Source organism: Fukomys damarensis, unplaced genomic scaffold, assembly GCF_012274545.1.
Source record: "Fukomys damarensis isolate Sample0158 unplaced genomic scaffold, DMR_v1.0_HiC HiC_scaffold_19, whole genome shotgun sequence".
NCBI lineage: Eukaryota > Metazoa > Chordata > Mammalia > Rodentia > Bathyergidae > Fukomys > Fukomys damarensis.
Genome location: NW_022900931.1, coordinates 57,809,848 through 57,824,129, shown reverse-complemented (window position 1 = coordinate 57,824,129; position 14,282 = coordinate 57,809,848). Strand labels below are relative to the sequence as shown.

The following is a 14,282-nucleotide window of genomic DNA, read 5'->3' as shown; positions in this document are numbered from 1 at the left end:
TATCCTGCACCATGCCAGGCACAGCTCAACAAGGACAGAGACAGAGCCTGCACTTCCACGGAGTCTACACTGGAGAAGTGTGAATAAATGCTACAATGACAAATAAAGCAGAGGAAAGGCTAGAACATGACAGAAAAGGCACTATTTAATAAGAAAAGAAGTCTTACTGATAAGGTGACATCTAAGCAGAGTCCTGGAGGAAGGAGGCAGCTTTGGGGACAATGGGGGATGGGAATCACCAAGGGAAGGCAAAAGGGAGGAACAGCCAGAGGCCAGAGCAGCTGGAATACAGCAAACTAGAGATAAGGTCAGCAAGAAATCTGGGGACCTAAGGGTTGGTATGGGGACAAGAGATGGCGGCTGGAGCACCACTCCTCGTCCAGGATCTGTGCACTCAGCTCCATGACTCAGTGGGTACTGATATTTCCTATTTCATAAGCAGGAACTCAGGAACAGAACTCACCCGGGGACACACAGCTTGCCCGTACCAACCAGGCTGGGACGCCCCACAGTCTCTGGCACAGAAGCCTGCACTCAGTAGAAGCTCAATTAAAAGAATGGACCAGGGTTCTCGCTTCAGCAGCACCTTTACTAAAAGAATGGGCCAGGGATTTAGCTCAGTGGTGCTGCCAACTGCCTCGCAAGAGCAAGGGCCTGAGTTCAATTCCCAGTACCAAAAAATATAAATAAATAAAAATAAAAGACTCACCAGGGCCAGGGATTTAGCTCAGTGGTGCTGCCACCTGCCTCACAAGTGCAAGGTCTGGAGTTCAATCCCCAGTACCAAAAAGTGGGGCGGGGGAGACAGGGATTTAGTTCAGTGGTTCCGGTGCCTGCTTTGTAAGCGCAAAGACCCAAGTTCGATTCCCGGTACCAAAAAACAAACAAAAAAAGAAACTCACCAACTCATCTGGAGAGAAATGTCCTCCATTTTCTTCTCACTTCCTCAACACTCTGCCCACCCTTTCTTCACAGTTAGGAGCAGACAGGTAAACATTTCATGAGAGAAGAGAGAGGAAAAACAGAGAAAACAAAAAAGTCAACAGTCTAATTTTTACAAAGAAGAAACATGAACTTTCTCCACAAGTCACCACCACAAGTTAATAAACATTGCTCACCTAACAGACATCCAGGAACACAGCCCTGATCACAAAGTAAGTGGGTGACTGTTAGGCTGGCCCCAGGTGTGGCTCCTGTCCTGGGTCTTCCCAAGGCAAAGGCCACCTGCACAAGCTCTCAGGCCGACCTAGGGTGGTGCCTCCCCCAGCTGCTGTGGGTGTCTGGAATGCGGAAACAAGAACCTGCCGTGCCAGCTTCTAACAGCAACTTATTCAACTGCTGCAAGAACGCGCCAGCCACCGGAGTTCCCTGGGAGATGGCTGGTGTTTGTGAACAGGCACATTCCCAAAGAGGGCTGTTTTGCCAGTCCCTTTGGAGGAGGAAAATAAAAGGATTCCTTACTCATCAGACACGTGGTCTGGAGAGTCTGAATGGGCTTAAGAGAAAGCTCAAAGGTAACAGTCTGGCCTGTTACCTCTGATTCGGGAGCAGGCCACCTGTTCCTGTAGACGGAGCCAGGGCTGGATGTGTGCCACGGCATACCCTGCTCTGGGCTTGCAGCTGGCTGCTTCACTCAGCCCCACAATCCAAAGGTGGGCTTTCCAGCGCCTGTAGACAGAGTGTCAGCTCACAGAGATGAGGTGCCAACTCACAGGCGAGATAGTTAATGATTAAACACTGCTGCTGGACTCCTCCGGCCTGCTCTGAAAGCACAACTGAACTGGCTAAGAGTTAACAACCATCACCACAAGCCCAGTGCTCACCATGTACAAGGCGCTGGTCTAAGCACTGCACGTGAACATCTCCTAAGCCTCACAGCTGCACTCTAAATCAGTACTACCATCATTCCCACTTTACAGATGAGAAGAACATGGGATGCAGAAAAACCAAAGGCTGGAGGTCACAGAGACAGAAAGTGACAAGGTGGGGATTCAGCTCAGGCAGAGCAGCGCCGGAGCCCTAGCTTTTACACACTGCACCAGATGTCCTCTTGTGAGAGGCAGGTGCCCCCACTAGGCCTCAGTTTCCTCATGTGTAAGATGGGATTGAGTTGGAGATTCAGTGAGATCTGTATGAAGAACACTTAGCTCCAGCCAGCAAAAATACTCAGTAATGATCAGCTGTCCTTATCACACACTGCCCTTAGATTCAATCAGGTCCATGCTGGTGCCTTCAAAATAGAGAGCAATTAGCTTATGGTCACAGAATTTAAATTCCAGGCAGCTTAAGGGGAAAAACTTAACAAATGCCCTTAACTCCCTTTTCAAAGAAAAAAATGGGGATTTAGCTCAGTGGCACACCACGCCTGCTTCACAAGCGCAAGGTCCTGAGTTTGATTTCCAGTACTTAAGTAAAAAAAAAAAAAAAAAAAAAAAGACAATGTCTGTTCTGAATAGTCAAGTGCTAGCTAGGGCACAGTGATAAACAAGAACCGTACAGACCCTGCCAGAAGCTTACAGTCTCCTGTTAATAAACTGGCAAAAACTACTACTAATGTAGCAGATAGGCTGTGCATTGAACACACACTGAGGGCCAGACTGTGCAGTGTTCTAAGTGCTGTCTCTGTTTCAATGCACTTGACTCCTTCGCACAACCCTGCAGGACTGCTCATTAAGAGTTCCACTTTTTAGGCATGAAAACTGACAAGACAGACCCAGGACTTGCACTCAGGTGGTCCGGATCCAGAACCTGTACCCCATTCCTGGGCCCCTCTGCAGTCTTGCAGGGCAATTACTTTACACTGGCAATAGCAACAGGCATCCACAGAAAATTTCTACCTGCAAAAGGGATTATTAAATGATAAAATTTAATTATTCAATTAATAAGTCACATGAAACAGGTTAATAACAGAGCCCAAAACTGAGCACTCATCAAGGGCCAGCCAATGGGGGTAAGCATCTGACCTCTCAGCCCATCCTTTCATCTACTCAACAACCCTCGGAGAGGAAACTGAGCCTTCTAGAGGGGCACCCTGCACAGCAGGGAGCGGGTAACAAGCAGAGAGGAGCTCCAGGTGCTTCCCAGTACACAAATGTTCTCAAAGACCACACACACATGTGCACTACCCTTTAGCCTGCTGCCTCATTACCCAACTTGGGTTTCCCTGGATTTTCACACAAAACATGTAGTATCCATCCCTACAAGATCTGGGACTCCGTACACATATTTTCAAAGGCAAAAATGATTACAGAACAAAAAGCTAAGATCTGACTGAGGTAATTACAAAACAACAAAGTTGGTAAGTACGACACAAAATTGCATGGGTATTATGATTCCTTTTTTATTTTTATTTTTTGGTACCGGGGATCGAACTCAGGACCCTGTGCTTACAAGGCAGGCGTGGTGCCACTGAGCTACATCCTTAGCCCTGATTCCATTTTGTTTCCCTCATTTGTGCAGCAGATCAAGGAGCCTGCCCACCCTGTAGCCATTCCTCTTTCTTGGCCTTTTCCTAAACAGCATCCCAATTTTATTCCCAAAGCACTGTCCTCCCAGCGCCACTCAAGTAAAGCTGGCTTCACCCCAGACATGGTCACTGTCATGACTAATGAAATAGGAGGAGAGTCAGTGAAAGATTTCCTCAGCCTCAGAGAGACACGCAGTAGGGGTGCCCTCTTCTGCTGGGGATATGGCGCCATCAGGGTGTGTCAAATGGGGCTCTGGTGGCTATGAGGGGAGCCACACCACGGATGGCAGAGCGACACAAAGGAGAGGGACTGGGTCCTTACCCGCATTGTGGAACTGCTTAGTCAGCCCACACCAACTGCCCCTGGCTACTTCATTGTATGAGATCATAAATCTCCTCACTTCAGCCCAATTTCACTTGGGCTATTAGAGTTTATCAGTGTTCCCTGAGCACCACTATCACCTGGGGACTTGTGAGAAATGCAAATTCTCAAACTGGACCTTTAGAATCAAGAACTCTGGGTGGGGCCCAGCATTCTGTTTTAGTGAGCTCTGCAGGCCATTCTGATGTCCTCAGGTCTGAAACCCAAGTACACAGGGCCTATCAATTAAGCACACGGCCTCAGGAATCAGACTGCCTGACTCCAAATCACATCATGGCTATCTTCTAGCTATGTGACTTTGAGCAGTTATTTAAATTTAGTTGCCTCCTTTGCAAAGTGGGAATAATAAGAGTACTTATCTTATGGAGTTGTTCGGATGCTTAAATGAAGTCACTTCCTGTGAAGTGCCCAGCAGTGTCTTGTATACTAGATGCTACATAAGTCACCTACTTGCTGCAGCTGCTGTTACTATTATTACTATTTGCAGCTAAAGCACACTAACTTCCTGACTGAGCGCTCCCAAAGCTGGAACTGCATCTCCTTTATTTTACCCCACAAGTTCCAGCCCAGGGCCTTAGGGCTCCACAAGAACTTGCAACCACCTCACTGGTCAGCATAGGGTACAACACACAGAAGAAGTGAACCTTTCACCCACGTCCACACTCTGGCTCCCCAGGCCTCCTCCTACAGTCTGAAGCACCATGGTCCCCCAAAGACAGCCACTCCAACAGATGGACACTCTAAGCTGGGTGTCCTGCCAGCTGCTCTGCTCAGTAACTGTTCCAGGATTCCCATAAGTTCAAACCGTCCCCAGGTAGCACCCACCATTTTTGTCACACCAAACATCCTGCAAGAGACTCTAAAAACTATGGTACCGAGGTACAGAAAGCCAAAGACAGACAAATGCCACCTGCCAGGAAAAGCTACGAAGAGGCAGCCTTTGTCAGGGCTTAATAGTGAGCCTGGGTTTGGGTCTACCGGGGCCTTCACTCATTTGTGTCACAGACACAGTTGGGCCTGTCACTGACACAGAAGGGTGGGGTGCAAGAGGTCCTGACCTCTGACCACCAACCCTTAGGGCAAGAGGGGATTGACCAAATGCCTCCCATGCCCAAAACTAAGCTGTTAGGCTGAACCTGATAAAATCACCAATATTCAACTATTCTGAACCTCAAAAAGGCAATTTCATATGATTCAACCCAACATAACCCAAATATCTGACTCAAAAACTACAATGTCAAGGAACTAGTCACCAGAAGGAACTGGGATACTGCCGGTCTCTAGGGAAGGGAACAAGGTTCCTCACTTTTTGTTCTTTTGGACTCATGTACATGTGGTCACACTATTCAACATTTAATAAAATACAAAATCAGTCCTACAGTATCTTCCCATCTCAATCAGAAAAAACAAAAACAAAAAAATTCTGGGCTAGGTCCAGGGATTTAGGTCAGTGGCACTGCACCTGCCTCGCAAGCACAAGGTCCTGAGTTTGATCCCCAGTAGTACCAAAAAACAAAACAAAACAAAACAAAACAAATAAACAAAAAAAAAACCCCACACACATTCTGTGCTAGATCCTAAGAGCTCTGCACCCTCATCACCTCTCTGCCCTCAACATTCTCCCTTGCGTACGCTGCTCCAGCCACATGGGTTCCAGGGCCTTTGCACAGGCTGTTCCCTCTGCACATATCCACTGCTCACCCACCTTCAGGCCCATCCTCAGGAGACTCTGTCTAAAATTTCAACAACCTGCATCTTGATAGCAAATCCCCTTTCCCTGCTTAATTTCTTCCCTTCAGCACTGACTGTTAAGTGGGAAGGGAATGGACATACAGTCAGGTGCTGGAAGGAAATAGATTGCAGGGAGGAAGGACGTAAGGAATACAGTATACATTTTGTCTTGCTGTTTTGAATCCTCACTTGACCATAAGCCCCAGAAGAGCAAGAAGCTTTGTCTGTCTTACTCGCTGCTATATCCCTAGTATCTATTAACAGTGCTCAGCTCAAGGAGTACATGTTGAATAAATTAGTTTAGAAACCAGATGCACAGTGCCTTGCTGATCTCAGATCCAACATGTGCAGGTCCACACTAGGAAACCCAGAAGTCAAGTGTCCCCCACTGCAGATGGTGCTCCCAACAATCTCTCCCCACAAGACTCACCGTGGAGCCTCCACCACAGAGCACATTTGAAAAAGAAATGGCGAGGATACAGATGAAGAGGGGGTTGGAGTAGAAAATGAAGGGAGCCAGAGGGGATGCGGGACTCCCCTGGCCTTCCTCCCTGTGAGCCCGAGAGCCCAGCATGGTGCACAGAAGGGGGCACCCGAGAAAGAGATAATCTGCAGATGGAACAAAGGGCACCAGCACTCCAGCAAGATCAGACCAAGCAACTTGCTGTTCACATCAACCAACTTCACCTGCAGGAAGAAAATGACAGCAGAAACTCCAAAGCCTGTGTTCCCTTCTTTGCTACTTCCACCTAAGAGTTTCACCACATACTGATTGGCTGTGAAGTTATAGATCCCCAAATAACAAAGGCAACAGGAGCTCCTACTTGGTGTGAATGGGGAGCGCAGGAGAGTCGTAAAGGAGTTTTAACTGCTGGCTTGATGAGAAGTATCATCGGGTTCCAGGCACTGGCACAAGCTGCATCTTGCCCCTTTCCTTCTTTTGTCAAATATCAGAACTGAAAGGAGCACTCTCCGGCCTCCCACTGCAGAGCTGTAGGCAAACCAAAGGCTGGATTCTGGTTCCTTGTGGGGCCTTAACAAAGGCCCGTCAGAGAGAGGAAAGCCCAGGTCAGAGAAGCTGTGCAGTGTGTTCTGAGGGGAGGATCAAGGGAGGCTCTGAGGTCTCTTGTTGAAACAAGCCTTTGGAAAAAATGTGGGAGGGGCCCCCCAGGCAGGTGGCTGGAGGGAAACAGATCTCAGGAAAGAGGGACCTATGGAACCGACTGCAAAGTGCGTGCCACTGTGGCCCATGCTCCAGAGAAGCCAGGGAAATGTATGGTCACTGGTGTCTCGTTAGGTGCTCTCACTACGACCCGCTGCCTGCTTTACCAAAGGGGTTTTCAAAGCCCTGGGCCAAGTACTGACTTGCATAATGAAGGGGAAAGGAAGCAGACATTTTCAAACATATTTATTATTTAAGTGGACTGGGTTTGAAGCAGGAGATTCCCCAATATACACTCTGAGCTTGAAACACACAAATCCTGAGTGAAATCTGTTGTGCTTGTTTTTAACTTTTCAGGATGAGACACTTCAAACACAACAATAAGAGTATGATAAGCTCTCAATGCCAAGCTTCAACAGCTATCAATTCAAGACCTATCTTCTTTCATCTTTTATTTGTGCACACATATTTTTCCCCTTCACTCTCTGCCCCATCCAACAACTGTGAAACAAATCCGACGTTTTTTTGTTTTGTTTTTTGAGACAGGGTCTCACTATGTAGTTGAGACTGACCTGGAACTCACTATGCAGCCCAGGCTGGTCTCAAACTCACAGCGATTCTCCTGCCTCAGCCTCCCGAGTACTGGGATTATAGGTGTGTGCCACCATGCCTGGCTCAAATTCAACATTTTATCATAGGAATTTCAAAAGTATATTTTAGAGAACTTTTTTCTGAAGCAGAACCACAGGTCATCATCACATCTGAAAAATTAACAGGAATTCCTTAATAATACCAAATATCCAGATTGTTTCTGTTAAAGAAAGAAGAGGGCTGGGGATTTAGCTCAGTGGTTTCGCCGCCTGCTTCACAAGCACAAGGACTCAAGTTTGATCCCCAGTACCACCAAAAAAAAAAAAAAAAGAAAAAGAAAGAAGAAGAGCAGGTCCCAGAATAACAGAAAAACCCCACACCTAGAGTGGTATTCAAGCCCCAAAGTTCAAAGGAGCCTGGGATCTGCTGTGACCCTGAAGATCTCCTCTAAGGGGCTATCAGAGGCCACATGTGGGGCAGACAGGCTGCAATTGGTGGAGCTAATACCAGCTGCTGACCCCATCTGTCTGTCTGTCCATTCCACAGAGTGAGCGTCTAGGAACCTGGACTCTGAAGTCGGTGCCCACCACTTGAATCCTGGCTTTGAGACTCATCAGCTTTGTGACTGAACTTCTCTGGATCTCAGTTCCCCATACAAGAAATGGGAGAAACAACAGTACAGTACTAACCTGTGGAAGAGAATTAAATGAGCTACTACAGGAAAGCCCTCAGAACAGTGCCTCATACATAACAAGAGCTCAGTAAAGTTGAGCATGGTGGTGCACCCCTGTAATCCCAGCACGCTGAGAGGCTGAGGCAGGATTGTCAAATCTGAGCCCAGCCTGACGACTTAGTAACTTAGTGAGATCCTATCTGAAAATAAAAAATAAAAAGGGTTAGGAATGTAGCTCAGTGCAAAGGCTTTGGACTCAATCTCTAGTTTAAAAAAAAAAGTGAGCAATGAACTCAGTGAAGACTGGCTAGTGTGGTTACTTGAGCCAACAGATTCTCACTGAGTATCTTTACAAGTCAGGCACAGTCCAGTAACAGGAGGTAAGTGTGGTGAATCACCACCCAGAGGCATGAACAAAGTCAGAGACCCCAGCACTTGCCTATTTGGGTAGAAGGCCCAGATCCCTCCCGCCACTAGGAAATCCCAAGCCAAGGGAGTCTGGAGTAGTGACCCTCACCACAGAGTTGACAGGTGACATCCCCTCCCACCCCTGCCCACCCAGAGATGTCTCTGGCATGGAGCAAGGCAAGACTCGCAGCTAAGCTCTGCTGCGCCTGGGCTTACAGTACAGGAGGAACTGCCACGATACCCACTCGGCCCCAGATGAAGGACAGAGCTGGCAGATACAAGGGGAAGCGGTTTCACATCCAAATATTAGTTCAGAAATAAGTTTTCAAACAGGCTAGGCCTGTTCCTTGCCTTTCTTACTCTCCCTGCCTACCCTCTTCCCTCATCTGCAACTCCCACCTTTGGTGGAAGGTAAGGTCTGTGCCCAACAAGCCTAGAGCTCGATTTCAGGAATGGATCTGGAGATTGCTCACTCCAGCACCAACATAAACTCAGGGTCAATGCTGACAATGGGAATCCATTTTATAAACATCCTTCCCATGGCTTTCTCTGCTCAAAACTCACACTCCATCCCACTCAAACCTTTTAACACCACAAATACAACAGAGATTTTTTAACTACAGTGTGGACTTCAGAGGTTGAGGGTGTAACTCAGTGACAGAACACATGCTGAGTGTGCTCAATGCCCTGAGTTCCATCCCTCGCACCAGTAAATAAAGCACAGACACTGAACTCGAGCTCAAATTCTACCCCTACCACTTCCCAACCTTGAGTGAGTGCCACACTTCAGCTTTCTTACCTGCCACCTCAGAACACAGATAATACCTGCCGACACTAAGCACAGAGCCAGGCACAGAGCCGCCTTTGTCAGATGACAGCTATAAAGTTCCCCATACCTGCTGATGACAAAGATGCTTTCTTTTTTTTTTTTTTGGTTTTTTTTTTTTTTTTTTTTTTTTTTTTTTTTTTTTTTTGGACAGGGTCTCACTATGTAGTTGAGACTGACCTGGAACTCACTACGTAGCCCAGGCTGGTCACAAACTCACAGTGATCCTCCTGCCTCAGCCTCCCGAGTGCTGGGATTACAGGAATGCACCACCATGCCCAGCTGACAAAGATGCTTTCTTCATTGTTCATCCGCCCTTCTTTACCAAAACCAAAATAAAGCCAAATGGGCTGGGGTATCGTCCTTTGAAGAGCACAGAGGCCCTGGATTCAACCCCCAGCAGGCAGGAAGGAAGGAAGGGAAGGAGGGAGAGAAGGAGGAAACTCAGGGAGGGAGACAAAGCCAGGAATGGCACATCTGACCTATCGCAGTCAATTGCCACCCCTAATTTACCCGGGAATCTCGTCCTTCCTACACTACCTGATAGGGTAGGCCTACCAACCACTTGAAACATGGCTGGTGCAAACTGTGATGTGCTGAAAATGTAACATACACATCGGAAGCCGGGTGCGGTGGCCCGTGCCTATAGTCCCAGAATATTCTGCCCCAAACTCCCGGCACAGCTGGTACCACTTGCTCATTCAGTCTCAGATCACTAACTCTGGCCTTCCCTGACCGTGCCAGTAATCACCCCTTCCCCACCACCACCCCTCCCAGCAGCTGCTTTCTATCCTCTTACCCTGTTATTTTTCTCCATAATACTTTAAAACATTTGTAAGTGGTAGGATCCAGCTTTTTTTTTTAATTAAAAAAATATGAAATTATCTTGTTTATCATGCGACTCCCCAGCTAGCAAGCAAACGCTGTAAGAGCAAGGATCTCATCTATCCTGATCACTGCTCAGTCTGCAGTGCCTAGAACAGAACCTGACACATGGCAGGGGCTCCACAAATCTGTCGACTGAATAAAATGAGAGCGGTAGCTGACTCAGGGCTAATGACAGCCTTGTGGGCTGAGTCTGCAGACGTTTCAGTCAATCTCCAACTACCACTGAGGTAAAGACTACTATCAACCCCATTTTGCCAATGAAGACAAAAAGTCATTAATGAGTGGCTGTACTGAGATTTGAACCCAGACGGGTCTGCCACATAAGCCACCCTCCAACAATTTCACTACTCGCATATGAGAAGTGATACTTCCCGCTTGTGCCCCCCCCCCCCAGCGCCTCACCTTCCCCACACTTGCTTTGGTCAGGCCACCTTGCTGGCTCCTGTTTCTTTTCTCAGCAAATCTTCCTCTCTTCATGCCAGGGCAGCTAGGACTCTCGCCCTAAACCCCCAACTCTGCGTGTTGGATCCCAGCTTTATAACTTGTCCTTATCCCTATCTGGCATTTCCAATGTCTGTGTTGGTTCTTCCTGTGCCCCCTGCCCCACAGGGCTGGGAGTTACTCTAGGTTTTAAAGGTCACCTGTAACAAGGGCACCAGGACCTGCCCTACAAGCTTGACAGATTATCTCATTGAACACTCTCTCAGTAACGGCCTCATGAGGAAAGTACTGCTATCATTCCCATTTTCAGATCAGGAAACTAAGGCCCAGAAAGACAAACAGCTTATCCAGTGTACTGCAACTAGTACAGGTAGGGTCCGAATTTCACCCTGCCGCACCCAGAGGTTGTGTTTTTAGTTACCATGACATACTGTTTGTGTTTAAGGTAGCGAAAGGTTTAATGGGCATGTGCTTGCTAAGGTAAAAGAAATCTCAGAGAAAATCTCAATGTCCGGCAATAGGGGAATGGTAGAATAAAGCATAACCTCTCCTTGCTGAAGGAATGCACATTGATACAGTCGTTAACCAAATGAGTCAGGCCTGTATGTATTAACTTGACGGGATATGCCTAATCACTAACTGAAAAATCAAATTACAGATATGTGCATCTTGATTCCTACCCCTCCTTTTTCAGGGAAAGAAAGAAAACAATTGATATAAGCACATACAGATGGACGTTCACAAAGATGAAGGTGAGCGAGAGCACCCACCTGCATCACTAAGGGCAGAAAGCCTATCTGTTCTGTTGACTGAAACTCCTTGACCTGACAGTCAGCACTCAGCACTCAGTCAGAATTAATGGTTATCCCTGGGGAAATGGGACTTGGGTAGAAGGTGGCATTTATTCTTTTTCTTCTACATCTCTGTCCTTTCAGACATGTTATAAGAAGCGTGCATTTCTTGCACAACTTTTTAAAGCCAAAATGAAACCAATCATACACACTCACATACACAAAGGTCATGACCAGAACAAGCCTAAAAAACAGAATATTCTTAAAGAAAACACAAATGGCCAGGGATTTGGCTCAGTGGTTCCACCACCTGCCTCGCAAGCACAAGGGCCCGAGTTTGATCCCCGCACCAAAGGGGGAAAAAAAAAAAAAGAAAGAAAGAAAGAAAACACAAATGCACGGACTAGTCCAATAGCTTCTTAGCCTAAATGCTAAAAACACTGTACTTTAAAAGAAATGAGTGTTAGATTCCTTTTATTAAAATATAAGTATATCTAATTTATAGTTTGTAATTTATTAAACTTATGTTTGAAATATATCAGCAAAATGTGCACCAATCGTTATACATTCTAAATTCCTTTTTTGATTTACCACCTAACAACTGCAATGTCTGAAAACGGGCTCACATTTAACTCTTAAACCATTCTACAGACTGCTAAAAAACCATTTGCTATTGTCACTAACAATGGAGATCAACCAAGGTTTTGTGTTGTTGTTGTTGTTGTTGTTGTATTTTGGTACCGGGGATGGAACTCAGGCCCTTGCACTTGCAAGGTAGGCACCAGAACCACTAAGCTAAACCCCCAGCCCTTCTGTTTTATTTTTTAATCACTGCCTTATTTCCAGAGATGACAGAGTGTAATATTTTGGAAAGAAATTAACAACTCAGCTCATCTTCACCAGGCTAAAACCACAGCAATGAGTTTCCTGAAAGCCAGGTCTTCTTGCCACATCTGGGCCACTGCAATCTAGCCAGGTCCATATTGTATTTTCTACCCCTGATTAACATTTACGTTACATATTTACCTATATTAATCATTGGGGGTTTTAACAGCTTGACCCTGTCAGAAAAGAGCATCTCCAGGGTTTGGGGGAACATCCAGTGCTCATCAGATAAGAGACCAATATGGGCCAATGAAATGGTATTTTTGTAACATGGAGGCTCCATCCTCGCCAATCAACTGGCTATGTAAGAAGAATGGAGAAGAGCAACTCTCAAGTTTCTGGTTTGGTTGACTGTATAAATGCTGGCCCATTTGCCAAGATGGTGACTACTAGGTCAGGAGGAGGAAGAGATAAAGTTGGATGTGTTGTGTTTACAGTCCCCAAGAATGACCACCAAGGGACATTAAGGAAACACAGGCTCTGTGTCTGGAGCTAGAGCTCAAGGGTAGTATGGCTATGAGGCAGTTAAGAGCTGGCCACCCTGGGACAATAATTTTAAAGCACCAGGACTAAGAGTGCAGCTCAGTGGCAAATAGCACTCTTAGCATGCACAAGGCCCTGGATTTCATCCCCAGCACCAAAATATAATAACAAAATAGTCATTAAAGCATTGGAGTGGTACATGGGCTTGGAGAGGAGGCTGTATGCAGGGTGCTGCTAAAGGCAGGGCAGCACCAACTCTTCTCAGGCCCTTACACCTCAACTATCTTCCACAATTCAACTTTGGGCAAGTAAACTTTGGGGAGGGTGGGTAAGAAGCAACAACTTTGTCTCCCCACTGTGATGGGCACAAACAGAAACAGAGGGGCCTACAAATGAAAGAGAGTGCAAAATAACAGAGAAGATCCATTTATTAAACATTTAATATATGCTGGGATGTGTCCTAAACACTAAACATGAATTATCTCCTGGAATCACCAGAACAATGCTGGCATACAAGTCCTGTGACTACCATTTCACAGATGGGACACTGAGGCTGGGAGCAAATGTGTGGGGGATATTAGGGCTGTCATGTCACAGCCCACAGACAGACAGTCTCTGGGCCAGATGGAGAGTACTGAAGAACAACTATAATACGTAGGAGCTGCTGTTTAGTGATGGATGGCTCAGGCTAGGAACGCAATCTCAGTAAATTTTTAGTCTTCCAAGGGTATCTGTGTTATTCTTCTATATTTATAAATGAGGAATCTGAGGCTGAAGGTGGGAAAGTGAACTAGACCAGTTTTTTTGAGCCTGGCCAGCTCGAAGACCAATATTACACCCAGGGTCCCTCTCTCAGAAGGTCTTTGGGACACTAGCAAAACGCTGAATAAATACCATTTACTAAGCGCTACGTGCCAACTGCTGTGCTAGGCACTTCACATGGTATTCTCGCTGCATCTTCCAAACAACTCTATGAAGTGGCGACTGCTTAGGTCCGTTTTATAGATAAGGCAGCTGAGGCACAGAGAGGTGAAGTAATTGCCCAAGGTCACACAGCTGGTAAATGGAGGAGACTAAATTTGAATTTGTGTATCTCCTCTTTCCAAGCCAAAGCTTCTAATAAAATAATCTTAATTAACAGCAGCTATGCTGCTAACCATGGACTCGGCTCAACTAACCGTCACCCTATGTAATCGATAATATCTTCACCTCATTTCTCCAGGAGCTAACAATGATGCAAACATGTAATAAGTACCTTCTATGTGGGAAATGTTTTATTCGCTGGGATCTCATCTTCACAGAACATCCAGCAAGACATTCTCCTCCGTTTTATGGAAAGGAAAATTGTGGTTCGGCGCGGTTTCCCTGACCGCAGCTCCCGAATGGCAGAGCCGGGACGTGCACCCACCGCTTCCCGACTCAAGGCTGTTCCCCACGAGCTCCGAGCTCCGGGCTGCACGTTTGAAAAGTTGAGCCATGAGAGCAGGAGTCCCGCCGGGTGTGGAGGGCGTGAGTCCCGGCGCCGCCCCCCCCCACACCCGGTGCCCACACACGG

The 14,282-nt window shown here is 46.7% G+C and overlaps 1 protein-coding gene across 1 annotated transcript in view; it reads right to left on the bottom strand.

The window, feature by feature from the left end:
* Nucleotides 1-14,282, bottom strand: part of Sipa1l3 (signal induced proliferation associated 1 like 3) — a 220,383-nt gene that overhangs the window by 202,871 nt on the left and 3,230 nt on the right. Inside the window, exon 2 of the mRNA XM_019208749.2 lies at nt 903-967. The gene's annotated coding sequence lies outside the window, so the exon portion shown is untranslated. The remainder of the gene's footprint in view (nt 1-902; nt 968-14,282) is intronic.